This window comes from Carcharodon carcharias, chromosome 17, assembly GCF_017639515.1.
Source record: "Carcharodon carcharias isolate sCarCar2 chromosome 17, sCarCar2.pri, whole genome shotgun sequence".
Taxonomy (NCBI): domain Eukaryota; kingdom Metazoa; phylum Chordata; class Chondrichthyes; order Lamniformes; family Lamnidae; genus Carcharodon; species Carcharodon carcharias.
In genome coordinates, this window is record NC_054483.1 from 32,453,164 (window position 1) to 32,479,056 (window position 25,893).

Below are 25,893 nucleotides of genomic sequence, written 5' to 3' on the forward strand. Positions count from 1 at the left end.
AGCAAAGCAGATTCCCCACAGTGGAGCAGCTTCCCCAAAGCAGAGCAGCTTCCCCACAGCAAAGCAGCTTCCCCACAGCAAAGCAGCTTCCCCACAGCAAAGCAGCTTCCCCACAGCAAAGCAGCTTCCCCTCAGCGGAGCAGCTTCCCCAGAGCAACGCAGCTTCCCCATAGCAACGCAGCTTCCCCACAGCAAAGAAGCTTCCCCACAGCAAAGCAGCTTCCCCACAGCAGAGCAGTTTCACCACAGCAAAGCAGCTTCCCCACAGCGGAGCAGCTTCCCCACAGCAGAGCAGTTTCACCACAGCAAAGCAGCTTCCCAACAGCGGAGCAACTTCCCCACAGCAAAGTAGCGTCCCCACAGCGGATCAGCTTCCCCACAGCAAAGCAGCTTCCCCACAGTGGAGCAGCTTCCCCACAGCAACGCAGCTTCCCCACAGCAAGGCAGCTTCTGCACAGCGGAGCAGATTCCCCACGGCAAAGCAGCTTCCCCACAGAAAAGCAGCTTCCCCACAGTGGAGCAGCTTCCCCACAGCAAAGCAGCTTCCCCACAGTGGAGCAGCTTCCCCACAGCAACGCAGCTTCCCCACAGCAAGGAAGCTTCTGCACAGTGGAGCTGATTCCCCACAGCAAAGCAGCTACCCCACAGCAAAGCAGCTTCCCCACAGCGGAGCAGCTTCCCCACAGCAAAACAGCTTCCCCACAGCAAAGCAGCTTCCCCACAGTGGAGCAGCTTCCCCACAGTGGAGCAGCTTCCCCACAGCGGAGCAGCATCCCCAAAGCAAAGCAGATTCCCCACAGTGGAGCAGCTTCCCCAAAGCAGAGCAGCTTCCCCACAGCAAAGCAGCTTCCCCACAGCAAAGCAGCTTCCCCACAGCAAAGCAGCTTCCCCACAGCAAAGCAGCTTCCCCTCAGCGGAGCAGCTTCCCCACAGCAACGCAGCTTCCCCATAGCAACGCAGCTTCCCCACAGCAAAGAAGCTTCCCCACAGCAAAGCAGCTTCCCCACAGCAGAGCAGTTTCACCACAGCAAAGCAGCTTCCCCACAGACGGAGCAACTTCCCCACAGCAAAGTAGCTTCCCCACAGCGGATCAGCTTCCCCACAGCAAAGCAGCTTCCCCACAGTGGAGCAGCTTCCCCACAGCAACGCAGCTTCCCCACAGCAAGGCAGCTTCTGCACAGCGGAGCAGATTCCCCACGGCAAAGCAGCTTCCCCACAGCAAAGCAGCTTCCCCACAGTGGAGCAGCTTCCCCACAGCAAATCAGCTTCCCCACAGTGGAGCAGCTTCCCCACAGCAACGCAGCTTCCCCACAGCGGAGCAGCTACCCCACAGCAAAGTAGCTTCCCCACAGCGGATCAGCTTCCCCACAGCAAAGCAGCTTCCCCACAGTGGAGCAGTTTCCGCACAGCAACGCAGCTTCCCCACAGCAAGGCAGCTTCTGCACAGCGGAGCAGATTCCGCACAGCAAAGCAGCTTCCCCACAGCAAAGCAGCTTCCCCACAGTGGAGCACCTTCCCCACAGCAAAACAGCTTCCCCACAGCAAAGCAGCTTCCTCACAGCGGAGCAGCTTCCCCACAGCAAAGCAGCTTCCCCATGGCAAAGCAGCTTCCCCACAGCAAAGCAGCTTCCCCACAGCAGAGCAGATTCCCCACAGCGGAGCAGCTTCCCCACAGCAAAGCAGCTTCCCCACAGCAGAGCAGATTCCCCACAGCGGAGCAGCTTCCCCACAGCAAAGCAGCTTCCCCAAAGCGGAGCAGCTTCCCCAAAGCAAAGCAGCTTCCCAACAGCGGAGCAGCTTCCCCACAGCAAAGCAGCTTCCTCACAGCGGTGCAGCTTCACAACAGCAAAGCAGCTTCCCCATGGCAAAGCAGCTTCCCCACAGCAAAGCAGCTTCCCCACAGCGGAGCAGCTTCCCCACAGTGGAGCAGCATCCCCACAGCAACTCAGCTTCCCCACAACGGAGCAGCATCCCCAAAGCAAAGCAGCTTCCCCACAGTGGTGCAGCTTCCCCAAAGCTGAGCAGTTTCCCCACAGCAAAGCAGCTTCCCCACAGCAAAGCAGCTTCCCCACAGCGGAGCAACTTCCCCACAGCAAAGCAGCTTCCCCACAGCAAAGCAGCTTCCCCACAGCAACGCAGCTTCCCCATAGCAACGCAGCTTCCCCACAACAAAGCAGCTTCCACACAGCAAAGCAGCTTCCCCACAGCAAAGCAGCTTCCCCACAGCAGAGCAGTTTCCCCACAGCAAAGCAGCTTCCCCACAGCGGAGCAGCTTCCCCACAGCAAAGTAGCTTCCCCACAGCGGATCAGCTTCCCCACAGCAAAGCAGCTTCCCCACAGTGGAGCAGCTTCCCCACAGCAAAGCAACTTCCCAACAGAGGAGCAGCTTCCCCACAGCAAAAAAGCTTCCCCACAGCAAAGCAGCGTCCCCACAGTGGAGCAGCTTCCCCACAGCGGAGCAAATTCCCCACAGCAGAGCAGATTCCCCACAGCGGAGCAGCTTCCCCACAGCAAAGCAGCTTCCCCAAAGCGGAGCAGCTTCCCCACAGCAAAGCAGCTTCCCCACAGCAAAGCAGCTTCGCCACAGCGGAGCAGCTTCCCCACAGCAAAGCAGCTTCCTCACAGCGGAGCAGCTTCCCCACAGCAAAGCAGCTTCCCCACAGCGGAGCAGCTTCCCCACAGCAAAGCAGCTTCCCCACAGCGTAGCAGCTTCCCCACAGCAAAGCAGCTTCCCAATGGCAAAGCAGCTTCCCCACAGCAAAGCAGCTTCCCCACAGCGGAGCAGCTACCCCACAGCAAAGTAGCTTCCCCACAGCGGATCAGCTTCCCCACAGCAAAGCAGCTTCCCCACAGTGGAGCAGTTTCCGCACAGCAACGCAGCTTCCCCACAGCAAGGCAGCTTCTGCACAGCGGAGCAGATTCCGCACAGCAAAGCAGCTTCCCCACAGCAAAGCAGCTTCCCCACAGCGGAGCACCTTCCCCACAGCAAAACAGCTTCCCCACAGCAAAGCAGCTTCCTCACAGCGGAGCAGCTTCCCCACAGCAAAGCAGCTTCCCCATGGCAAAGCAGCTTCCCCACAGCAAAGCAGCTTCCCCACAGCAGAGCAGATTCCCCACAGCGGAGCAGCTTCCCCACAGCAAAGCAGCGTCCCCACAGCAGAGCAGATTCCCCACAGCGGAGCAGCTTCCCCACAGCAAAGCAGCTTCCCCAAAGCGGAGCAGCTTCCCCAAAGCAAAGCAGCTTCCCAACAGCGGAGCAGCTTCCCCACAGCAAAGCAGCTTCCTCACAGCGGTGCAGCTTCACAACAGCAAAGCAGCTTCCCCATGGCAAAGCAGCTTCCCCACAGCAAAGCAGCTTCCCCACAGCGGAGCAGCTTCCCCGCAGTGGAGCAGCATCCCCACAGCAACTCTGCTTCCCCACAGCGGAGCAGCATCCCCAAAGCAAAGCAGCTTCCCCACAGTGGTGCAGCTTCCCCAAAGCTGAGCAGTTTCCCCACAGCAAAGCAGCTTCCCCACAGCAAAGCAGCTTCCCCACAGCGGAGCAACTTCCCCACAGCAAAGCAGCTTCCCCACAGCAAAGCAGCTTCCCCACAGCAAAGCAGCTTCCCCTCAGCAGAGCAGCTTCCCCACAGCAACGCAGCTTCCCCATAGCAACGCAGCTTCCCCACAACAAAGCAGCTTCCACACAGCAAAGCAGCTTCCCCACAGCAAAGCAGCTTCCCAACAGCAGAGCAGTTTCCCCACAGCAAAGCAGCTTCCCCACAGCGGAGCAGCTTCCCCACAGCAAAGTAGCTTCCCCACAGCGGATCAGCTTCCCCACAGCAAAGCAGCTTCCCCACAGTGGAGTAGCTTCCCCACAGCAACGTAGCTTCCCCACAGCAAAGCAGCTTCTGCACAGTGGAGCAGATTCCCACAGCAAAGAAGCTTCCCCACAGCAAAGCAGCTTCCCCACAGCAAAACAGCTTCCCCACAGCAAAACAGCTTCCCCACAGCAAAGCAGCTTCCCCACAGTGGAGCAGCTTCCCCACAGCAAAGTAGCTTCCCCACAGCAAAGCAGCTTCTGCACAGCGAAGCAGATTCCCCACAGCAAAGAAGCTTCCACACAGCAAAGCAGCTTCCCCAAAGCAAAACAGCTTCCCCACAGCAAAACAGATTCCCCACAGCAAAGCAGCTTCCCCACAGCGGAGCAGCTTCCCCACAGCAAAGTAACTTCACCACAGCGGATCAGCTTCCCCAAAGCAAAGCAGCTTCCCCACAGTGGAGCAGCTTCCCCACAGCGGAGCAGCATCCCCAAAGCAAAGCAGCTTCCCCACAGTGGTGCAGCTTCCCCAAAGCTGAGCAGTTTCCCCACAGCAAAGCAGCTTCCCCACAGCAAAGCAGCTTCCCCACAGCGGAGCAACATCCCCACAGCAAAGCAGCTTCCCCACAGCAAAGCAGCTTCCCCACAGCAAAGCAGCTTCCCCTCAGCAGAGCAGCTTCCCCACAGCAACGCAGCTTCCCCATAGCAACGCAGCTTCCCCACAACAAAGCAGCTTCCACACAGCAAAGCAGCTTCCCCACAGCAAAGCAGCTTCCCCAGAGCAGAGCAGTTTCCCCACAGCAAAGCAGCTTCCCCACAGCGGAGCAGCTTCCCCACAGCAAAGTAGCTTCCCCACAGCGGATCAGCTTCCCCACAGCAAAGCAGCTTCCCCACAGTGGAGCAGCTTCCCCACAGCAACGTAGCTTCCCCACAGCAAAGCAGCTTCTGCACAGTGGAGCAGATTCCCACAGCAAAGAAGCTTCCCCACAGCAAAGCAGCTTCCCCACAGCAAAACAGCTTCCCCACAGCAAAACAGCTTCCCCACAGCAAAGCAGCTTCCCCACAGTGGAGCAGCTTCCCCACAGCAAAGTAGCTTCCCCACAGCAAAGCAGCTTCTGCACAGCGAAGCAGATTCCCCACAGCAAAGAAGCTTCCACACAGCAAAGCAGCTTCCCCAAAGCAAAACAGCTTCCCCACAGCAAAACAGATTCCCCACAGCAAAGCAGCTTCCCCACAGCGGAGCAGCTTCCCCACAGCAAAGTAACTTCACCACAGCGGATCAGCTTCCCCAAAGCAAAGCAGCTTCCCCACAGTGGAGCAGCTTCCCCACAGCAACGCAGCTTCCCCACAGCAAAGCAGCTTCCCCACAGCGGAGCAGCTTCCCCACAGCAAAACAGCTTCCCCACAGCAAAGCAGCGTCCCCACAGCAGAGCAGATTCCCCACAGCGGAGCAGCTTCCTCACAGCAAAGCAGCTTCCCCAAAGCGGAGCAGCGTCCCCACAGCAAAGCAGCTTCCCCACAGCAAAGCAGCTTCACCACAGCGGAGCAGCTTCCCCACAGCAAAGCAGCTTCCTCAAAGCAGAGCAGCTTCCCCACAGCAAAGCAGCTTCCCACAGCAAAGCAGATTCCCCACAGTGGAGTAGCTTCCCCACAGCGGAGCAGCTTCCCCACAGCAATGCAGCATCCCCACAGCAGAGCAGATTCCCCACAGCGGAGCAGCTTCCCCACAGCAAAGCAGCTTCCCCAAAGCGGAGCAGCTACCCACAGCAAAGCAGCTTCCCCACAGCAAAGCAGCTTCCCCACAGCAAAGCAGCTTCATCATAGCAAAGCAGCTTCCCCACAGCAAAGCAGCTTCCCCACAGCGGAGCAGCTTCCACATATCAAAGCAGCTTTGGCATAGCAAAACAACTTCCCCACAGTGGAGCAGCTTCCCCACAACAAAGCAGTTTTCTCTCCAGCAGAGCAATATCCCCATATCAAAGCAGCTTCCCCACAGTGGTGCAGCTTCACCACAGCAGAACAGCTTCCCCACAGCAGACCAGCTTCCCCACAGCAGAGCAGCTTCCCCAGAGCAAAGCTGGTTCCCTAAAGCAGAGCAGTTTCCCCACAGCCGAGCAGCTTCCCCCAGCAAAGCAGCATCCCCAGAGTGGTGCAGCTTTCACACAGTGGAGCAGCTTCCCCACAGCAGAGCAGCTTCCCCAAGGCAGAGCAGTTTCCCCACAGCAGAGCAGCTTCCCCACAGCAGAGCAGCATCCCCAGTTCAAAGCAGCATCCCCACAGTGGAGCAGTTTCCCAAAACAAAGCAGCTGCCAAATAGCAAAACATCTTCCCCACAGTGAAGCAGCTTCCCCACAATGGAGCAGCTTCACCACAGCAGAGCTGCTTCCCCACAGCGGAACAGCTTACCCACTGCAAATTAGCTTCCCCGCAGCAAAGATGCTTCCCCACAGCGGAGCAGTTTCCCGACAGCAAAGCACCTTCCCCACAGTGTAGCAGCTTCCCCACAGCAAAGCAACTTCCTCACACCGAAGCAGCATCCCTACAGCAAAGCATCTTTCCCACCGCCGAGCAGCATCCCCACAGCAGAGCAGCATTGTCAAAGTGGAGCAACTTCCTCACAGCAATGCAGCTTCCCGAAAGCAAAGCAGGGGCACCCAGCAGAGCAGCTACCCACAGCAGAATAGTTTCCCCACAGCAGGACAGCTCCCCCACAGCAAAGCAACATACCCAAAGTGCAGCAGCTTCCCCACAGCAATGCAGCTTCCCAACAGCAAAGCAGCTTCCCCACAGCAAAACAGCATCTCCACAGCGGAGCAGCTTCCCAACAGCAAAGTAGCTTCCCCAAGGCAAAGTAGCTTCCCCACAGCAAATCAGCTTCCCCAAAGTGGAGCAGATTCCCCTCGGGCAAAGCAGCTTCCTCACACCGAAGCAGCATCCCTACTGCAAAGCATCTTTCCCACCGCCGAGCAGCATCCCCACAGCAGAGCAGCATTTTCAAAGCGGAGCAACTTCCTCACAGCAATGCAGCATCCCCAGAGCAAAGCAGTGGCACCCAGCAGAGCAGCTTCCCAAAGCAGAGTAGTTTCCCCACAGCAGGACAGCTTCCCCACAGCAAAGCAGCATACCCACAGTGGAGCAGCTTCCCCACAGCAATGCAGCTTCCTCACAGCGGAGCAGCATCCCCACAGCAGAGAAGCTTCCCCATAGCAAAGCAGCTTCCCTAAAGCAGAGCAGTTTCCCCACAGCAGAGCAGCATCCCCACATCAAAGCAGCATCCCCACAGCGGAGCAGCTTCCCCATATCAAAGCAGCTTTCCCATAGCAAAACAATTTCCCCACAGTGGAACAGCTTCCCCACAATGGAGCAGGTTCCCCACAGCAGAGCTGCGTCCCCACAGCGGGCAGCATCCGAACTGCAAAGTAGCTTCCCAACAGCAAAGCTGCGACCCCACAGCAGGACAGCTTCCCCACAGCAAAGCAGCATACCCACAGTGGAGCAGCTTCCCCACAGCAATGCAGCTTCCCAAGAGCAAAGCAGCTTCCCCACAGCAAAACAGCATCTCCACAGCAAAGCAGCATACCCACAGTGGAGCAGCTTCCCCACAGCAATGCAGCTTCCCCACAGCGGAGCAGCTTCCCCACAGCAAAGTAGCTTCCCCAAGGCAAAGTAGCTTCCCCACAGAAAATCAGCTTCCCCACTGTGGAGCAGCTTCCCCACAGCAAAGCAGCTTCCTCACACCGAAGCAGCATCCCTACAGCAGAGCAGCATTGTCAAAGCAGAGCAACTTCCTCACAGCAATGCAGCTTCCCCACAGCAAAGCAGGGGCACCCAGCAGAGCAGCTTCCCACAGCAGAGTAGTTTCCCCACAGCAGGACAGCTTCCCCACAGCAAAACAGCATCCCCATAGCGGAGCAGCTTCCCAACAGCAAAGTAGCTACTCCAAGGCAAAGTAGCTTCCCCACAGAAAATCAGCCTCCCCACAGCAGAGCAGCTTCCCCACAGCAGTACAGCTTTCCCATAGCAAAGCAGCTTCCCTAAAGCAGAGCAGTTTCCCCACAGCAGAACAGCATCCCCACATCAAAGCAGCATCTCCACAGCGGAGCAGCTTCCCCATATCAAAGCAGCTTCCCCACAGCAGAGCAGCTTCCCCACAGCAGAGCAGCTTCCCCATAGCGAAGCAGCTTCCCTAAAGCAGAGCAGTTTCCCTACAGCAGAGCAGCATCCCCACATCAAAGCAGCATCCCCACAGCAAAGCAGCTTCCCCATATCAAAGCATCTTTCCCATAGCAAAGCAACTTCCCCACAGTGGAACAGCTTCCCCACAGCGGAGCAGCTTCCGAACTGCAATGTAGCTTCCCAACAGCAAAGCTGCGTCCCCACAGCAGAGCAGCATCCCCACTTCAAAGCAGCATCCCCACAGCGGAGCAGCATCCCCACAGCAGGGCAGCTTCCCCATAGCAAAGCAGCTTCCCTAAAGCAGAGCAGCATCCCCACAGCAGAGCAGCATCCCCACATCAAAGCAGCATCCCCACAGCGGTGCAGATTCCCCATATCAAAGCAGCTTTCCCATAGCAAAACAATTTCCCCACAGTGGAGTAGCTTCCCCACAATGGAGCAGCTTCCCCAGAGCAGAGCTGCGTCCCCACAGCGGAGGCAGCTTCCGAACTGCAAAGTAGCTTCACCACAGCAAAGCTGCTTCCCCACAGCGCAGCAGCTTCCCCAAAGCAAAGCACCTTCCCCACAGTGGAGCCGCTTACCACCAGCAAAGCAGCTTCCCCACATCAAAGCAGCTTCCCAACAGTGGAGCAGCTTACCCACAGCAAAGCAGCATCCCCAGAGTGGAGCGGCTTCCCCACAGCATTGCAGCTTCCCCACAGCAAAGCAGCATCCCCACAGTGGAGCAGCTTCCCCATAGCAAAGCAGCTTCCCTAATGCAGAACAGTCTCCCCACAGCAGAGCAGCATCTCCACATCAAAGCAGCATCCCCACAGCGGAGCAGCTTCCACATATCAAAGCAGCTTTGGCATAGCAAAACAACTTCCCCACAGTGCAGCAGCTTCCCCACAACAAAGCAGTTTTCTCTCCAGCAGAGCAATATCCCCATATCAAAGCAGCTTCCCCACAGTGGTGCAGCTTCACCACAGCAGAACAGCTTCCCCACAGCAGACCAGCTTCCCCACAGCAGAGCAGCTTCCCAGAGCAAAGCTGGTTCCCTAAAGCAGAGCAGTTTCCCCACAGCAGAGCAGCTTCCCCCAGCAAAGCAGCATCCCCAGAGTGGAGCAGCTTTCCCACAGTGGAGCAGCTTCCCCACAGCAGAGCAGCTTCCCCAAGGCAGAGCAGTTTCCAAACAGCAGAGCAGCTTCCCCACAGCAGAGCAGCTTCCCCACAGCAGAGCAGCATCCCCAGTTCAAAGCAGCATCCCGACAGTGGAGCAGTTTCCCAAAACAAAGCAGCTGCCAAATAGCAAAACATCTTCCCCACAGTGAAGCAGCTTCCCCACAATGGAGCAGCTTCACCACAGCAGAGCTGCTTCCCCACAGCGGAACAGCTTACCCACTGCAAATTAGCTTCCCCGCAGCAAAGATGCTTCCCCACAGCAGAGCAGTTTCCCGACAGCAAAGCACCTTCCCCACAGTGGAGCAGCTTCCACACAGCAAAGCAACTTCCTCACACCAAAGCAGCATCCCTACAGCAAAGCATCTTTCCCACCGCCGAGCAGCATCCCCACAGCAGAGCAGCATTGTCAAAGTGGAGCAACTTCCTCACAGCAATGCAGCTTCCCGAAAGCAAGGCAGTTGCACCCAGCAGAGCAGCTTTCCACAGCAGAGTATTTTCCCCACAGCAGGACAGCTTCCCCACAGCAAAGCAGCATACCCACAGTGGAACAGCTTCCCAACAGCAAAACAGCATCCCCACAGCGGAGCAGCTTCCCAACAGCAAAGTAGCTTCCCCAATGCAAAGTAGCTTCCCCACAGAAAATCAGCTTCACCACAGTGGAGCAGCTTCCGCACAGCAAAGCAGCTTCCTCACACCGAAGCAGCATCCCTACAGCAAATCATCTTTCCCACCGCCGAGCAGTTTCCCCACAGCAGAGCAGCATTGTCAAAGCAGAGCAACTTCCTCACAGCAATGCAGCTTCCCCACAGCAAAGCAGGGGCACCCAGCAGAGCAGCTTCCCACCGCAGAGTAGTTTCCCCACAGCAGGACAGCTTCCCCACAGCAAAGCAGCATACCCACAGTGGAGCAGCTTCCCCACAGCAATGCAGCTTCCCAAGAGCAAAGCAGCTTCCCCACAGCAAAACAGCATCCCCACAGCGGTGCAGCTTCCCAACAGCAAAGTAGCTACCCCAAGGCAAAATAGCTTCCCCACAGAAAATCAGCTTCCCCACAGCAGAGCAGCTTCCCCACAGCAGTGCAGCTTTCCCATAGCAAAGCAGCTTCCCTAAAGCAGAGCTGTATCCCCACAGCAGAACAGCATCCCCACATCAAAGCAGCATCCCCACAGCGGAGCAGCTTCCCCATATCAAAGCAGCTTCCCCATAGCAAAGCAGCTTCCCCACAGCAGAGCAGCTTCCCCATAGCGAAGCAGCTTCCCTAAAGCAGAGCAGTTTCCCTACAGCAGAGCAGCATCCCCACATCAAAGCAGCATCCCCACAGCAAAGCAGCTTCCCCATATCAAAGCATCTTTCCCTTAGCAGAACAACTTCCCCACAATGGAGCAGCTTCCCCACAGCAGAGCTGCATCCCCACAGCGGAGCAGCTTCCGAACTGCAAAGTAGCTTCACCACAGCAAAGCTGCTTCCACACAGCGCAGCTGCTCCCCCTCAGCAAAGAACCTTCCCCACAGTGGTGCCACTTTCCAACAGCAAAGCAGCTTCCCCACAGCAAAGCAGCTTCCCCAGAGTGGAGCAGATTCCCCACAGCAAAGCAGCTTCTCCACAGCAGAGTATTTTCCCCACAGTGGGGTTGCTTCTCCACAATAAAGCAGTTTTCCCTTCAGCAGAGCAACTTCCCCATATCAAAGCATCTTCCCAACAGTGGAGCAGCTTCACCACAGCAGAGCAGCTTACCCACAGCAAAGCAGCATCCCCAGAGTGGAGCGGCTTCATCACAGCATTGCAGCTTCGCCACAGCAAAGCAGCTTCCTCACACCGAAGCAGCATCCATACAGCAAAGCATCTTCCCCACAGCGGAGCAGCATCCCCACAGCAGAGCAGCATTGCCACAGCGGAGCAACTTCCTCACAGCAATGCAGCTTCCGCACAGCAAAGAAGGGCTCCCCAGCCGAGCAGCTTCCCACAGCAGAGTAGTTTACCCACAGCAGGACAGCTTCCCCACAGCAAAGCAGCATACCCACAGTGGAGCAGCTTCCCCAAAGCAATGCAGCTTCCCAGCAGCAAAGCAGCTTCCCCAAAGCAAAGCAGCTTCCCCACAGCAAAGCAGCTTCCCCACAGTGGAGCAGCTTACCAGCAGCAAAGCAGCTACCCCACAGCAAAGCAGCTTCCCCACAGTGGAGCAGCTTCCCCACAGCAAAGCAGCTTCTCCACAGCGGAGCAGTTTCCCCACAGTGGAGCTGCTTCCCCACAACAAAGCAGTTTTCCCTTCAGCACAGCAACTTCCCCATATCAACCAGCTTCCCCACAGTGGAGCAGCTTCACCACAGCAGAGCAGCTACCCCACAGCAAAACAGCATCCGCAGAGTGGAGTGGCTTCCCCACAGCAGAGCAGCTTCCCCACAGCAAAGCAGCACCCTACAGCGGAGCAGCTTCCCCAAAGCCGAGCAGCTTCCCCACAGCAAAGCAGCTTCCCCATAGCAAAGCAGCTTCCCCACAGCGGAGCAGCTTCCCCACAGCAGAGCAGCTTCCCCAGATCAAAGCAGCATCCCCACAGCGGAGCAGCTTCCCCATAGCAAAGCAGCTTCCAAATAACAACACAGCTTCCTCACAGTGGAGCAGCTTCCCCACAATGGAGCAGCTTCCCCAAAGCAGAGCTGCTTCCCCACAGCAGAGCAGCATACCCACTGCAAATAAGCTTCCCCGCAGCAAAAATGCTTCCCCACAGCGGAGAAGTTTTCACACAGCAAAGCACCTTCCCCACAGTGGAGCAGCTTCCCCACAGCAAAGCAGCTTCCCTGCAGTGGAGCAGCTTCCCCACAGCAAAGCAGCTTCTCCACAGCGGAGCAGCATCCCCACAGCAGAGCAGCCTTCCCACAGCGGAGCAACTTCCTGACAGCAATCTAGCTTCCCCACAGCAAAGCAGGGCCCATACAGCAGAGCAGCATCCCAAGAGTGGAGCAGCATCCCAACAGTGGAGAAGCTTCCCCACAACAAAGCAGCTTCCCCATAGCAAAGCAGCTTCCCCACAGCAATAAAACTTCACCGCAGTGGAGCAGCTTCCCCACAGCAAAGCAGCTTCCCCATAGCAGAGCACATTCCCCACAGTGGAGCAGCTTCCCCACAACAAAGCAGATTCCCCAAAGCAGAGCAGCTTCCCCACAGCAGAGCTGCTTCCCCACAGCGGAGCAGCTTACACACTCCAAAGTAGTTTCCCCACAGCAAAGCTGCTTGCCCACAGCGCAGCAGTTTCCCCACAGCAAAGCATCTTCCCCACATTGGAGCAGCTTCCCCACAGCAAAGCAGCTTCCCCACAATGGAGCAGATTCCCCACAGCAAAGCAGCTTCCCCACAGCAAAGCAGCTTCTCCACAGCAGAGCATTCCCCACAGTGGAGCTGATTCCCCACAACAAAGCAGTTTTCCCCACAGCAGAGCAACTTCCGCATATCAAAGCAGCTTCCGCACAGTGGAGCAGCTTCACCACTGCAGAGCAGCTACCCCACAGCAAAGCAGCATCCCCAGAGTGGAGCGGCTTCCCCACTGCAGAGCAACTTCCCGACAGCAAAGCAGCATCCTCACAATGGACAGCTTCCCCACTGCAAAGTAGCTTCCCCACAGCAAAGCAGCTTCAGCACAGCAATAAAGCGTTCCCAACAGCAGAGCAGTTTCCCCATAGTGGAGCAGCTTCCCCACAACAAAACAGTTTCCCCACAGCAGACCAACATCCCCACAGCAGTGCAGCTTCCCCAGAGCAAAGCAGCTTCCCTAAAGCAGAGCAGTTTCCCCACAACTGAGCAGCTTCCCCACAGCAAAGCAGCTTCCCCAGAGTTGAGCAGCTTCCCCACAGTGGAGCAGCTTCATCACAACAAAGCAGTTTCCCCACAGCAGACCAGCATCCCCACAGCAGTGCAGCTTCTCCAGAGCAAAGCAGCTTGCCTATAGCAGAGCAGTTTCCCCACAACAGAGCAGCTTCCCCACAGCAGAGCAGTTTCCCCATAGCAAAGCAGCTTCCCCAAAGCAAAGCAGTTACGCCACAAAAGACTAGCTTCTCCACAGCAGAGCAGCTTCCCCAGAACAAAGCAGCTTCCCTAAAGCAGAGCAGTTTCCCCACAGCAGAGCAGCATCCCAAGAGTGGAGCAGCTTTCCCGCAGCGGAGCAGCTTCCCCACAGCAAGGCAGATTCCTCACAACAGAGCAGCATCCCCACAGCGGAGCAGTTTCCTCACAGCAAAGCAGCTTCCCCACAGCAAAGCAGGGTTCCCACAGCGGAACAGCTTCCCCAGAGTAAAGCAGCTTCCACACAGTGGAGCAGCATTCCCACATTGGAGCAGCTTCCCTACAACGGAGCAGCTTCCCACAGCAAAGCAACGTCCATACAGCAAAGCACAGGAAATCAGCTTTCACACAGTGGAGCAGATTCCCCTCGGGCAAAGCAGCTTCCACACACCGAAGCAGCATCCCTACAGCAAAGAATCTTTCCCACCGCCGAGCAGCATCCCCACAGCAGAGCAGCATTGTCAAAGTGGAGCAACTTCCTCACAGCAATGCAGCATCCCCAGAGCAAAGCAGTGGCACCCAGCAGAGCAGCTTCCCACAGCAGAGTAGTTTCCCCACAGCAGGACAGCTTCCCCACAGCAAAGCAGCATACCCACAGAGGAGCAGCTTTACCACAGCAGAGCAGCTTCCCCACAGCAAAACAGCATCCCCACTGCGGAGCAGCTTCCCCACAGCAAAGTAGCTTCCCCAAGGCAAAGTAGCTTCCCCACAGAAAATCAGCTTCCCCACAGTGGAGCAGCTTCCCCACAGCAAAGCAGCTTCATCACACCGAAGCAGCATCCCTACAGCAAATCATCTTTCCCACCGCCGAGCAGCATTCCCACAGCAGAGCAGCATTGTCAAAGCAGAGCAACTTCCTCACAGCAATGCTGCTTCCCCACAGCAAAGCAGGGGCACCCAGCAGAGCAGCTTCCCACAGCAGAGTAGTTTCCCCACAGCAGGACAGCTTCCCCACAGCAAAGCAGCATACCCACAGCGGAGCCGCTTCCCAACAGCAAAGTAGCTTCCCCAAGGCAAAGTAGCTTCCCCACAGGAAATCAGCTTCCCCACAGTGGAGCAGATTCCCCTCGGGCAAAGCAGCTTCCTCACACCGAAGCAGCATCCCCACAGCAGAGCAGCATTGTCAAAGTGGAGCAACTTCCTCACAGCAATGCAGCATCCCCAGAGCAAAGCAGTGGCACCCAGCAGAGCAGCTTCCCAAAGCAGAGTAGTTTCCCCACAGCAGGACAGCTTCCCCACAGCAAAGCAGCATACCCACAGTGGAGCAGCTTCCCAACAGCAGAGCAGCTTCCCCACAGCAAAACAGCATCCCCACTGCGGAGCAGCTTCCCAACAGCAAAGTAGCTTCCCCAAGGCAAAGTAGCTTCCCCACAGAAAATCAGCTTCCCCACAGTGGAGCAGCTTCCCCACAATGGAGCAGCTTCACCACAGCAGAGCTGCTTCCCCACAGCGGAACAGCTTACCCACTGCAAATTAGCTTCCCCACAGCAAAGATGCTTCCCGACAGCAGAGCAGTTTCCCGACAGCAAAGCACCTTCCCCACAGTGGAGCAGCTTCCCCACAGCAAAGCAACTTCCTCACACCGAAGCAGCATCCCTACAGCAAAGCATCTTTCCAACCACCGAGCAGCATCCCCACAGCAGAGCAGCATTGTCAAAGTGGAGCAACTTCCTCACAGCAAAGCAGCTTCCCGAAAGCAAAGCAGGGGCACCCAGCAGAGCAGCTTCCCACAGCAGAGTAGTTTCCCCACAGCAAAACAGCATCTCCACAGCGGAGCAGCTTCCCAACAGCAAAGTAGCTTCCCCAAGGCAAAGTAGCTTCCCCACAGGAAATCAGCTTTCACACAGTGGAGCAGATTCCCCTCGGGCAAAGCAGCTTCCACACACCGAAGCAGCATCCCTACAGCAAAGCATCTTTCCCACCGCCGAGCAGCATCCCCACAGCAGAGCAGCATTGTCAAAGTGGAGCAACTTCCTCACAGCAATGCAGCATCCCCAGAGCAAAGCAGTGGCACCCAGCAGAGCAGCTTCCCACAGCAGAGTAGTTTCCCCACAGCAGGACAGCTTCCCCACAGCAAAGCAGCATACCCACAGAGGAGCAGCTTCCCCACAGCAGAGCAGCTTCCCCACAGCAAAACAGCATCCCCACTGCGGAGCAGCTTCCCCACAGCAAAGTAGCTTCCCCAAGGCAAAGTAGCTTCCCCACAGAAAATCAGCTTCCCCACAGTGGAGCAGCTTCCCCACAATGGAGCAGCTTCACCACAGCAGAGCTGCTTCCCCACAGCGGAACAGCTTACCCACTGCAAATTAGCTTCCCCACAGCAAAGATGCTTCCCGACAGCAGAGCAGTTTCCCGACAGCAAAGCACCTTCCCCACAGTGGAGCAGCTTCCCCACAGCAAAGCAACTTCCTCACACCGAAGCAGCATCCCTACAGCAAAGCATCTTTCCAACCACCGAGCAGCATCCCCACAGCAGAGCAGCATTGTCAAAGTGGAGCAACTTCCTCACAGCAAAGCAGCTTCCCGAAAGCAAAGCAGGGCCACCACAGCAGAGCAACTTCCCAATGCAGCGTAGTTTCCCCACAGAAGGACAGCTTCCCCACAGCAAAGCAGCATACCCAAGTGGAGCAGCTTCCCAACAGCAGAGCAGCTTCCCCACAGCAAAGTAGCTTCCCCAAGGCAAAGTAGCTTCCCCACAGAAAATCAGCTTCCCCACAGTGGAGCAGATTCCACTCGGGCAACGCAGCTTCCTCACACCGAAGCAGCATCCCTACAGCAAAGCATCTTTCCCACCGCCGAGCAGCATCCCCACAGCAGAGCAGCATTGTCAAAGCGGAGCAACTTCCTCACAGCAATGCAGCATCCCCACAGCAAAGCAGTGGCACCCAGCAGAGCAGCTTCCTACAGCAGAGTAGTTTCCCCACAGCAGGAAAGCTTCCCCACAGCAAAGCAGCATACCCACAGTGGAGCAGCTTCCCCTCAGCAGAGCAGCTTCCCCACAGCAAAACAGCATCCCCACAGCGGAGCAGCTTCCCAACAGCAAAGTAGCTTCCCCAAGGCAAAGTAGCTTCCCCACAGAAAATCAGCTTCACCACATTGGAGCAGCTTCCCCACAGCAAAGCAGCTTCCTCACACCGCAGCAGCATCCATACACCAATTCATCTTTCCCACGTCCGAGCAGCATCCCCACAGCAGAGCAGCATTGTCAAAGCAGAGCAACTTCCTCACAGCAGTGCAGCTTCCCCACAGCAAAGCAGGGGCACCCAGCAGATCAGCCTCCCACCGCAGAGTAGTTTCCCCACAGCAGGACAGCTTCCCCACAGCAAAGCAGCATACCCACAGTGGAGCAGCTTCCCCACAGCAATGCAGCTTCCCAAGAGCAAAGCAGCTTCCCCACAGCAAAACAGCATCCCCACAGCGGTGCAGCTTCCCAACAGCAAAGTAGCTACTCCAAGGCAAAGTAGCTTCCCCACAGAAAATCAGCTTCCCCACAGCAGAGCAGCTTCCCCACAGCAGTGCAGCTTTCCCATAGCAAAGCAGCTTCCCTAAAGCAGAGCAGTTTCCCCACAGCAGAACAGCATCCCCACATCAAAGCAGCATCCCCACAGCGGAGCAGCTTCCCCATATCAAAGCAGCTTCCCCATAGCAAAGCAGCTTCCCCACAGCAGAGCAGCTTCCCCACAGCAGAGCAGCTTCCCCATAGCGAAGCAGCTTCCCTAAAGCAGCGCAGTTTCCCTACAGCAGAGCAGCATCCCCACATCAAAGCAGCATCCCCACAGCAAAGCAGCTTCCCCATATCAAAGCATCTTTCCCATAGCAAAACAACTTCCCCACAGTGGAACAGCTTCCCCACAATGGAGCAGGTTCCCCACAGCAGAGCTGCGTCCCCACAGCGGAGCAGCTTCCGAAATGCAAAGTAGCTTCCCAACAGCAAAGCTGCGTCCCCACAGCAGAGCAGCATCTCCACTTCAAAGCAGCATCCCCACAGTGGAGCAGCTTCCCCACATCAGAGCAGCTTCCCCATAGCAGAGCAGCTTCCCTAAAGCAGAGCAGCTTCCCCACAGCAGAGCAGCATCCCCACATCAAAGCAGCATCCCCACAGCAGAGCAGCTTCCCCATATCAAAGCAGCTTTCCCATAGCAAAACAAATTCCCCACAGTGGAGTAGCTTCCCCACAATGGAGCAGCTTCCCCAGAGCAGAGCTGCGTCCCCACAGCGGAGGCAGCTTCTGAACTGCAAAGTAGCTTCACCACAGCAAAGCTGCTTCCCCACAGCGCAGCAGCTTCTCCAAAGCAAAGCACCTTCCCCACAGTGGAGCCGCTTACCAACAGCAAAGCAGCTTCCCCACAGCAAAGCAGCTTCCCCAAAGTGGAAAGATTTCCCACAGCAAATCAGCTTCTCCACAGCAGAGTAGTTTACCTACAGTGGAGCTGCTTCTCCACAATAAAGCAGTTTTCCCTTCAGCAGAGCAACTTCCCCACATCAAAGCAGCTTCACAACAGTGGAGCAGCTTACCCACAGCAAAGCAGCATCCCCAGAGTGGAGCGGCTTCCCCAGAGCACTGCAGCTTCCCCACAGCAAAGCAGCATCCCCACAGTGGAGCAGCTTCCCCATAGCAAAGCAGCTTCCCTAAAGCAGAACAGTCTCCCCACAGCAGAGCAGCATCTCCACATCAAAGCAGCATCCCCACAGCGGAGCAGCTTCCCCATATCAAAGCAGCTTCCCCATAGCAAAGCAGCTTCCCCACAGCAGAGCAGCTTCCCCACAGCAGAGCAGCTTCCCCATAGCGAAGCAGCTTCCCTAAAGCAGCGCAGTTTCCCTACAGCAGAGCAGCATCCCCACATCAAAGCAGCATCCCCACAGCAAAGCAGCTTCCCCATATCAAAGCATCTTTCCCATAGCAAAACAACTTCCCCACAGTGGAACAGCTTCCCCACAATGGAGCAGGTTCCCCACAGCAGAGCTGCGTCCCCACAGCGGAGCAGCTTCCGAAATGCAAAGTAGCTTCCCAACAGCAAAGCTGCGTCCCCACAGCAGAGCAGCATCTCCACTTCAAAGCAGCATCCCCACAGTGGAGCAGCTTCCCCACATCAGAGCAGCTTCCCCATAGCAGAGGAGCTTCCCTAAAGCAGAGCAGCTTCCCCACAGCAGAGCAGCATCCCCACATCAAAGCAGCATCCCCACAGCAGAGCAGCTTCCCCATATCAAAGCAGCTTTCCCATAGCAAAACAAATTCCCCACAGTGGAGTAGCTTCCCCACAATGGAGCAGCTTCCCCAGAGCAGAGCTGCGTCCCCACAGCGGAGGCAGCTTCTGAACTGCAAAGTAGCTTCACCACAGCAAAGCTGCTTCCCCACAGCGCAGCAGCTTCTCCAAAGCAAAGCACCTTCCCCACAGTGGAGCCGCTTACCAACAGCAAAGCAGCTTCCCCACAGCAAAGCAGCTTCCCCAAAGTGGAAAGATTTCCCACAGCAAATCAGCTTCTCCACAGCAGAGTAGTTTCCCTACAGTGGAGCTGCTTCTCCACAATAAAGCAGTTTTCCCTTCAGCAGAGCAACTTCCCCACATCAAAGCAGCTTCCCAACAGTGGAGCAGCTTACCCACAGCAAAGCAGCATCCCCAGAGTGGAGCGGCTTCCCCAGAGCATTGCAGCTTCCCCACAGCAAAGCAGCATCCCCACAGTGGAGCAGCTTCCCCATAGCAAAGCAGCTTCCCTAAAGCAGAACAGTCTCCCCACAGCAGAGCAGCATCTCCACATCAAAGCAGCATCCCCACAGCGGAGCAGCTTCCACATATCAAAGCAGCTTTGGCATAGCAAAACAACTTCCCCACAGTGGAGCAGCTTCCCCACAACAAAGCAGTTTTCTCTCCAGCAGAGCAATATCCCCATATCAAAGCAGCTTCCCCACAGTGGTGCAGCTTCACCACAGCAGAACAGCTTCCCCACAGCAGACCAGCTTCCCCACAGCAGAGCAGCTTCCCCAGAGCAAAGCTGGTTCCCTAAAGCAGAGCAGTTTCCCCACAGCCGAGCAGCTTCCCCCAGCAAAGCAGCATCCCCAGAGTGGTGCAGCTTTCACACAGTGGAGCAGCTTCCCCACAGCAGAGCAGCTTCCCCAAGGCAGAGCAGTTTCCCCACAGCAGAGCAGCTTCCCCACAGCAGAGCAGCATCCCCAGTTCAAAGCAGCATCCCCACAGTGGAGCAGTTTCCCAAAACAAAGCAGCTGCCAAATAGCAAAACATCTTCCCCACAGTGAAGCAGCTTCCCCACAATGGAGCAGCTTCACCACAGCAGAGCTGCTTCCCCACAGCGGAACAGCTTACCCACTGCAAATTAGCTTCCCCGCAGCAAAGATGCTTCCCCACAGCGGAGCAGTTTCCCGACAGCAAAGCACCTTCCCCACAGTGTAGCAGCTTCCCCACAGCAAAGCAACTTCCTCACACCGAAGCAGCATCCCTACAGCAAAGCATCTTTCCCACCGCCGAGCAGCATCCCCACAGCAGAGCAGCATTGTCAAAGTGGAGCAACTTCCTCACAGCAATGCAGCTTCCCGAAAGCAAAGCAGGGGCACCCAGCAGAGCAGCTTCCCACAGCAGAATAGTTTCCCCACAGCAGGACAGCTCCCCCACAGCAAAGCAACATACCCAAAGTGCAGCAGCTTCCCCACAGCAATGCAGCTTCCCAACAGCAAAGCAGCTTCCCCACAGCAAAACAGCATCTCCACAGCGGAGCAGCTTCCCAACAGCAAAGTAGCTTCCCCAAGGCAAAGTAGCTTCCCCACAGCAATGCAGCTTCCTCACAGCGGAGCAGCATCCCCACAGCAGAGAAGCTTCCCCATAGCAAAGCAGCTTCCCTAAAGCAGAACAGTCTCCCCACAGCAGAGCAGCATCTCCACATCAAAGCAGCATCCCCACAGCGGAGCAGCTTCCCCATATCAAAGCAGCTTCCCCATAGCAAAGCAGCTTCCCCACAGCAGAGCAGCTTCCCCACAGCAGAGCAGCTTCCCCATAGCGAAGCAGCTTCCCTAAAGCAGCGCAGTTTCCCTACAGCAGAGCAGCATCCCCACATCAAAGCAGCATCCCCACAGCAAAGCAGCTTCCCCATATCAAAGCATCTTTCCCATAGCAAAACAACTTCCCCACAGTGGAACAGCTTCCCCACAATGGAGCAGGTTCCCCACAGCAGAGCTGCGTCCCCACAGCGGAGCAGCTTCCGAAATGCAAAGTAGCTTCCCAACAGCAAAGCTGCGTCCCCACAGCAGAGCAGCATCTCCACTTCAAAGCAGCATCCCCACAGTGGAGCAGCTTCCCCACATCAGAGCAGCTTCCCCATAGCAGAGCAGCTTCCCTAAAGCAGAGCAGCTTCCCCACAGCAGAGCAGCATCCCCACATCAAAGCAGCATCCCCACAGCAGAGCAGCTTCCCCATATCAAAGCAGCTTTCCCATAGCAAAACAAATTCCCCACAGTGGAGTAGCTTCCCCACAATGGAGCAGCTTCCCCAGAGCAGAGCTGCGTCCCCACAGCGGAGGCAGCTTCTGAACTGCAAAGTAGCTTCACCACAGCAAAGCTGCTTCCCCACAGCGCAGCAGCTTCTCCAAAGCAAAGCACCTTCCCCACAGTGGAGCCGCTTACCAACAGCAAAGCAGCTTCCCCACAGCAAAGCAGCTTCCCCAAAGTGGAAAGATTTCCCACAGCAAATCAGCTTCTCCACAGCAGAGTAGTTTACCTACAGTGGAGCTGCTTCTCCACAATAAAGCAGTTTTCCCTTCAGAAGAGCAACTTCCCCACATCAAAGCAGCTTCACAACAGTGGAGCAGCTTACCCACAGCAAAGCAGCATCCCCAGAGTGGAGCGGCTTCCCCAGAGCACTGCAGCTTCCCCACAGCAAAGCAGCATCCCCACAGTGGAGCAGCTTCCCCATAGCAAAGCAGCTTCCCTAAAGCAGAACAGTCTCCCCACAGCAGAGCAGCATCTCCACATCAAAGCAGCATCCCCACAGCGGAGCAGCTTCCCCATATCAAAGCAGCTTCCCCATAGCAAAGCAGCTTCCCCACAGCAGAGCAGCTTCCCCACAGCAGAGCAGCTTCCCCATAGCGAAGCAGCTTCCCTAAAGCAGCGCAGTTTCCCTACAGCAGAGCAGCATCCCCACATCAAAGCAGCATCCCCACAGCAAAGCAGCTTCCCCATATCAAAGCATCTTTCCCATAGCAAAACAACTTCCCCACAGTGGAACAGCTTCCCCACAATGGAGCAGGTTCCCCACAGCAGAGCTGCGTCCCCACAGCGGAGCAGCTTCCGAAATGCAAAGTAGCTTCCCAACAGCAAAGCTGCGTCCCCACAGCAGAGCAGCATCTCCACTTCAAAGCAGCATCCCCACAGTGGAGCAGCTTCCCCACATCAGAGCAGCTTCCCCATAGCAGAGCAGCTTCCCTAAAGCAGAGCAGCTTCCCCACAGCAGAGCAGCATCCCCACATCAAAGCAGCATCCCCACAGCAGAGCAGCTTCCCCATATCAAAGCAGCTTTCCCATAGCAAAACAAATTCCCCACAGTGGAGTAGCTTCCCCACAATGGAGCAGCTTCCCCAGAGCAGAGCTGCGTCCCCACAGCGGAGGCAGCTTCTGAACTGCAAAGTAGCTTCACCACAGCAAAGCTGCTTCCCCACAGCGCAGCAGCTTCTCCAAAGCAAAGCACCTTCCCCACAGTGGAGCCGCTTACCAACAGCAAAGCAGCTTCCCCACAGCAAAGCAGCTTCCCCAAAGTGGAAAGATTTCCCACAGCAAATCAGCTTCTCCACAGCAGAGTAGTTTCCCTACAGTGGAGCTGCTTCTCCACAATAAAGCAGTTTTCCCTTCAGCAGAGCAACTTCCCCACATCAAAGCAGCTTCCCAACAGTGGAGCAGCTTACCCACAGCAAAGCAGCATCCCCAGAGTGGAGCGGCTTCCCCAGAGCATTGCAGCTTCCCCACAGCAAAGCAGCATCCCCACAGTGGAGCAGCTTCCCCATAGCAAAGCAGCTTCCCTAAAGCAGAACAGTCTCCCCACAGCAGAGCAGCATCTCCACATCAAAGCAGCATCCCCACAGCGGAGCAGCTTCCACATATCAAAGCAGCTTTGGCATAGCAAAACAACTTCCCCACAGTGGAGCAGCTTCCCCACAACAAAGCAGTTTTCTCTCCAGCAGAGCAATATCCCCATATCAAAGCAGCTTCCCCACAGTGGTGCAGCTTCACCACAGCAGAACAGCTTCCCCACAGCAGACCAGCTTCCCCACAGCAGAGCAGCTTCCCCAGAGCAAAGCTGGTTCCCTAAAGCAGAGCAGTTTCCCCACAGCCGAGCAGCTTCCCCCAGCAAAGCAGCATCCCCAGAGTGGTGCAGCTTTCACACAGTGGAGCAGCTTCCCCACAGCAGAGCAGCTTCCCCAAGGCAGAGCAGTTTCCCCACAGCAGAGCAGCTTCCCCACAGCAGAGCAGCATCCCCAGTTCAAAGCAGCATCCCCACAGTGGAGCAGTTTCCCAAAACAAAGCAGCTGCCAAATAGCAAAACATCTTCCCCACAGTGAAGCAGCTTCCCCACAATGGAGCAGCTTCACCACAGCAGAGCTGCTTCCCCACAGCGGAACAGCTTACCCACTGCAAATTAGCTTCCCCGCAGCAAAGATGCTTCCCCACAGCGGAGCAGTTTCCCGACAGCAAAGCACCTTCCCCACAGTGTAGCAGCTTCCCCACAGCAAAGCAACTTCCTCACACCGAAGCAGCATCCCTACAGCAAAGCATCTTTCCCACCGCCGAGCAGCATCCCCACAGCAGAGCAGCATTGTCAAAGTGGAGCAACTTCCTCACAGCAATGCAGCTTCCCGAAAGCAAAGCAGGGGCACCCAGCAGAGCAGCTTCCCACAGCAGAATAGTTTCCCCACAGCAGGACAGCTCCCCCACAGCAAAGCAACATACCCAAAGTGCAGCAGCTTCCCCACAGCAATGCAGCTTCCCAACAGCAAAGCAGCTTCCCCACAGCAAAACAGCATCTCCACAGCGGAGCAGCTTCCCAACAGCAAAGTAGCTTCCCCAAGGCAAAGTAGCTTCCCCACAGCAATGCAGCTTCCTCACAGCGGAGCAGCATCCCCACAGCAGAGAAGCTTCCCCATAGCAAAGCAGCTTCCCTAAAGCAGAACAGTCTCCCCACAGCAGAGCAGCATCTCCACATCAAAGCAGCATCCCCACAGCGGAGCAGCTTCCCCATATCAAAGCAGCTTCCCCATAGCAAAGCAGCTTCCCCACAGCAGAGCAGCTTCCCCACAGCAGAGCAGCTTCCCCATAGCGAAGCAGCTTCCCTAAAGCAGCGCAGTTTCCCTACAGCAGAGCAGCATCCCCACATCAAAGCAGCATCCCCACAGCAAAGCAGCTTCCCCATATCAAAGCATCTTTCCCATAGCAAAACAACTTCCCCACAGTGGAACAGCTTCCCCACAATGGAGCAGGTTCCCCACAGCAGAGCTGCGTCCCCACAGCGGAGCAGCTTCCGAAATGCAAAGTAGCTTCCCAACAGCAAAGCTGCGTCCCCACAGCAGAGCAGCATCTCCACTTCAAAGCAGCATCCCCACAGTGGAGCAGCTTCCCCACATCAGAGCAGCTTCCCCATAGCAGAGCAGCTTCCCTAAAGCAGAGCAGCTTCCCCAAAGCAGAGCAGCATCCCCACATCAAAGCAGCATCCCCACAGCAGAGCAGCTTCCCCATATCAAAGCAGCTTTCCCATAGCAAAACAAATTCCCCACAGTGGAGTAGCTTCCCCACAATGGAGCAGCTTCCCCAGAGCAGAGCTGCGTCCCCACAGCGGAGGCAGCTTCTGAACTGCAAAGTAGCTTCACCACAGCAAAGCTGCTTCCCCACAGCGCAGCAGCTTCTCCAAAGCAAAGCACCTTCCCCACAGTGGAGCCGCTTACCAACAGCAAAGCAGCTTCCCCACAGCAAAGCAGCTTCCCCAAAGTGGAAAGATTTCCCACAGCAAATCAGCTTCTCCACAGCAGAGTAGTTTACCTACAGTGGAGCTGCTTCTCCACAATAAAGCAGTTTTCCCTTCAGCAGAGCAACTTCCCCACATCAAAGCAGCTTCACAACAGTGGAGCAGCTTACCCACAGCAAAGCAGCATCCCCAGAGTGGAGCGGCTTCCCCAGAGCACTGCAGCTTCCCCACAGCAAAGCAGCATCCCCACAGTGGAGCAGCTTCCCCATAGCAAAGCAGCTTCCCTAAAGCAGAACAGTCTCCCCACAGCAGAGCAGCATCTCCACATCAAAGCAGCATCCCCACAGCGGAGCAGCTTCCCCATATCAAAGCAGCTTCCCCATAGCAAAGCAGCTTCCCCACAGCAGAGCAGCTTCCCCACAGCAGAGCAGCTTCCCCATAGCGAAGCAGCTTCCCTAAAGCAGCGCAGTTTCCCTACAGCAGAGCAGCATCCCCACATCAAAGCAGCATCCCCACAGCAAAGCAGCTTCCCCATATCAAAGCATCTTTCCCATAGCAAAACAACTTCCCCACAGTGGAACAGCTTCCCCACAATGGAGCAGGTTCCCCACAGCAGAGCTGCGTCCCCACAGCGGAGCAGCTTCCGAAATGCAAAGTAGCTTCCCAACAGCAAAGCTGCGTCCCCACAGCAGAGCAGCATCTCCACTTCAAAGCAGCATCCCCACAGTGGAGCAGCTTCCCCACATCAGAGCAGCTTCCCCATAGCAGAGCAGCTTCCCTAAAGCAGAGCAGCTTCCCCACAGCAGAGCAGCATCCCCACATCAAAGCAGCATCCCCACAGCAGAGCAGCTTCCCCATATCAAAGCAGCTTTCCCATAGCAAAACAAATTCCCCACAGTGGAGTAGCTTCCCCACAATGGAGCAGCTTCCCCAGAGCAGAGCTGCGTCCCCACAGCGGAGGCAGCTTCTGAACTGCAAAGTAGCTTCACCACAGCAAAGCTGCTTCCCCACAGCGCAGCAGCTTCTCCAAAGCAAAGCACCTTCCCCACAGTGGAGCCGCTTACCAACAGCAAAGCAGCTTCCCCACAGCAAAGCAGCTTCCCCAAAGTGGAAAGATTTCCCACAGCAAATCAGCTTCTCCACAGCAGAGTAGTTTCCCTACAGTGGAGCTGCTTCTCCACAATAAAGCAGTTTTCCCTTCAGCAGAGCAACTTCCCCACATCAAAGCAGCTTCCCAACAGTGGAGCAGCTTACCCACAGCAAAGCAGCATCCCCAGAGTGGAGCGGCTTCCCCAGAGCATTGCAGCTTCCCCACAGCAAAGCAGCATCCCCACAGTGGAGCAGCTTCCCCATAGCAAAGCAGCTTCCCTAAAGCAGAACAGTCTCCCCACAGCAGAGCAGCATCTCCACATCAAAGCAGCATCCCCACAGCGGAGCAGCTTCCACATATCAAAGCAGCTTTGGCATAGCAAAACAACTTCCCCACAGTGGAGCAGCTTCCCCACAACAAAGCAGTTTTCTCTCCAGCAGAGCAATATCCCCATATCAAAGCAGCTTCCCCACAGTGGTGCAGCTTCACCACAGCAGAACAGCTTCCCCACAGCAGACCAGCTTCCCCACAGCAGAGCAGCTTCCCCAGAGCAAAGCTGGTTCCCTAAAGCAGAGCAGTTTCCCCACAGCCGAGCAGCTTCCCCCAGCAAAGCAGCATCCCCAGAGTGGTGCAGCTTTCACACAGTGGAGCAGCTTCCCC

The 25,893-nt window shown here is 56.3% G+C and overlaps 1 protein-coding gene across 1 annotated transcript in view; it reads left to right on the top strand.

Moving 5' to 3' along the window:
• The window catches only part of LOC121289626 (coxsackievirus and adenovirus receptor homolog), an 823,703-nt gene that overhangs the window by 191,269 nt on the left and 606,541 nt on the right, over nt 1–25,893 (top strand). The window lies entirely within an intron of this gene.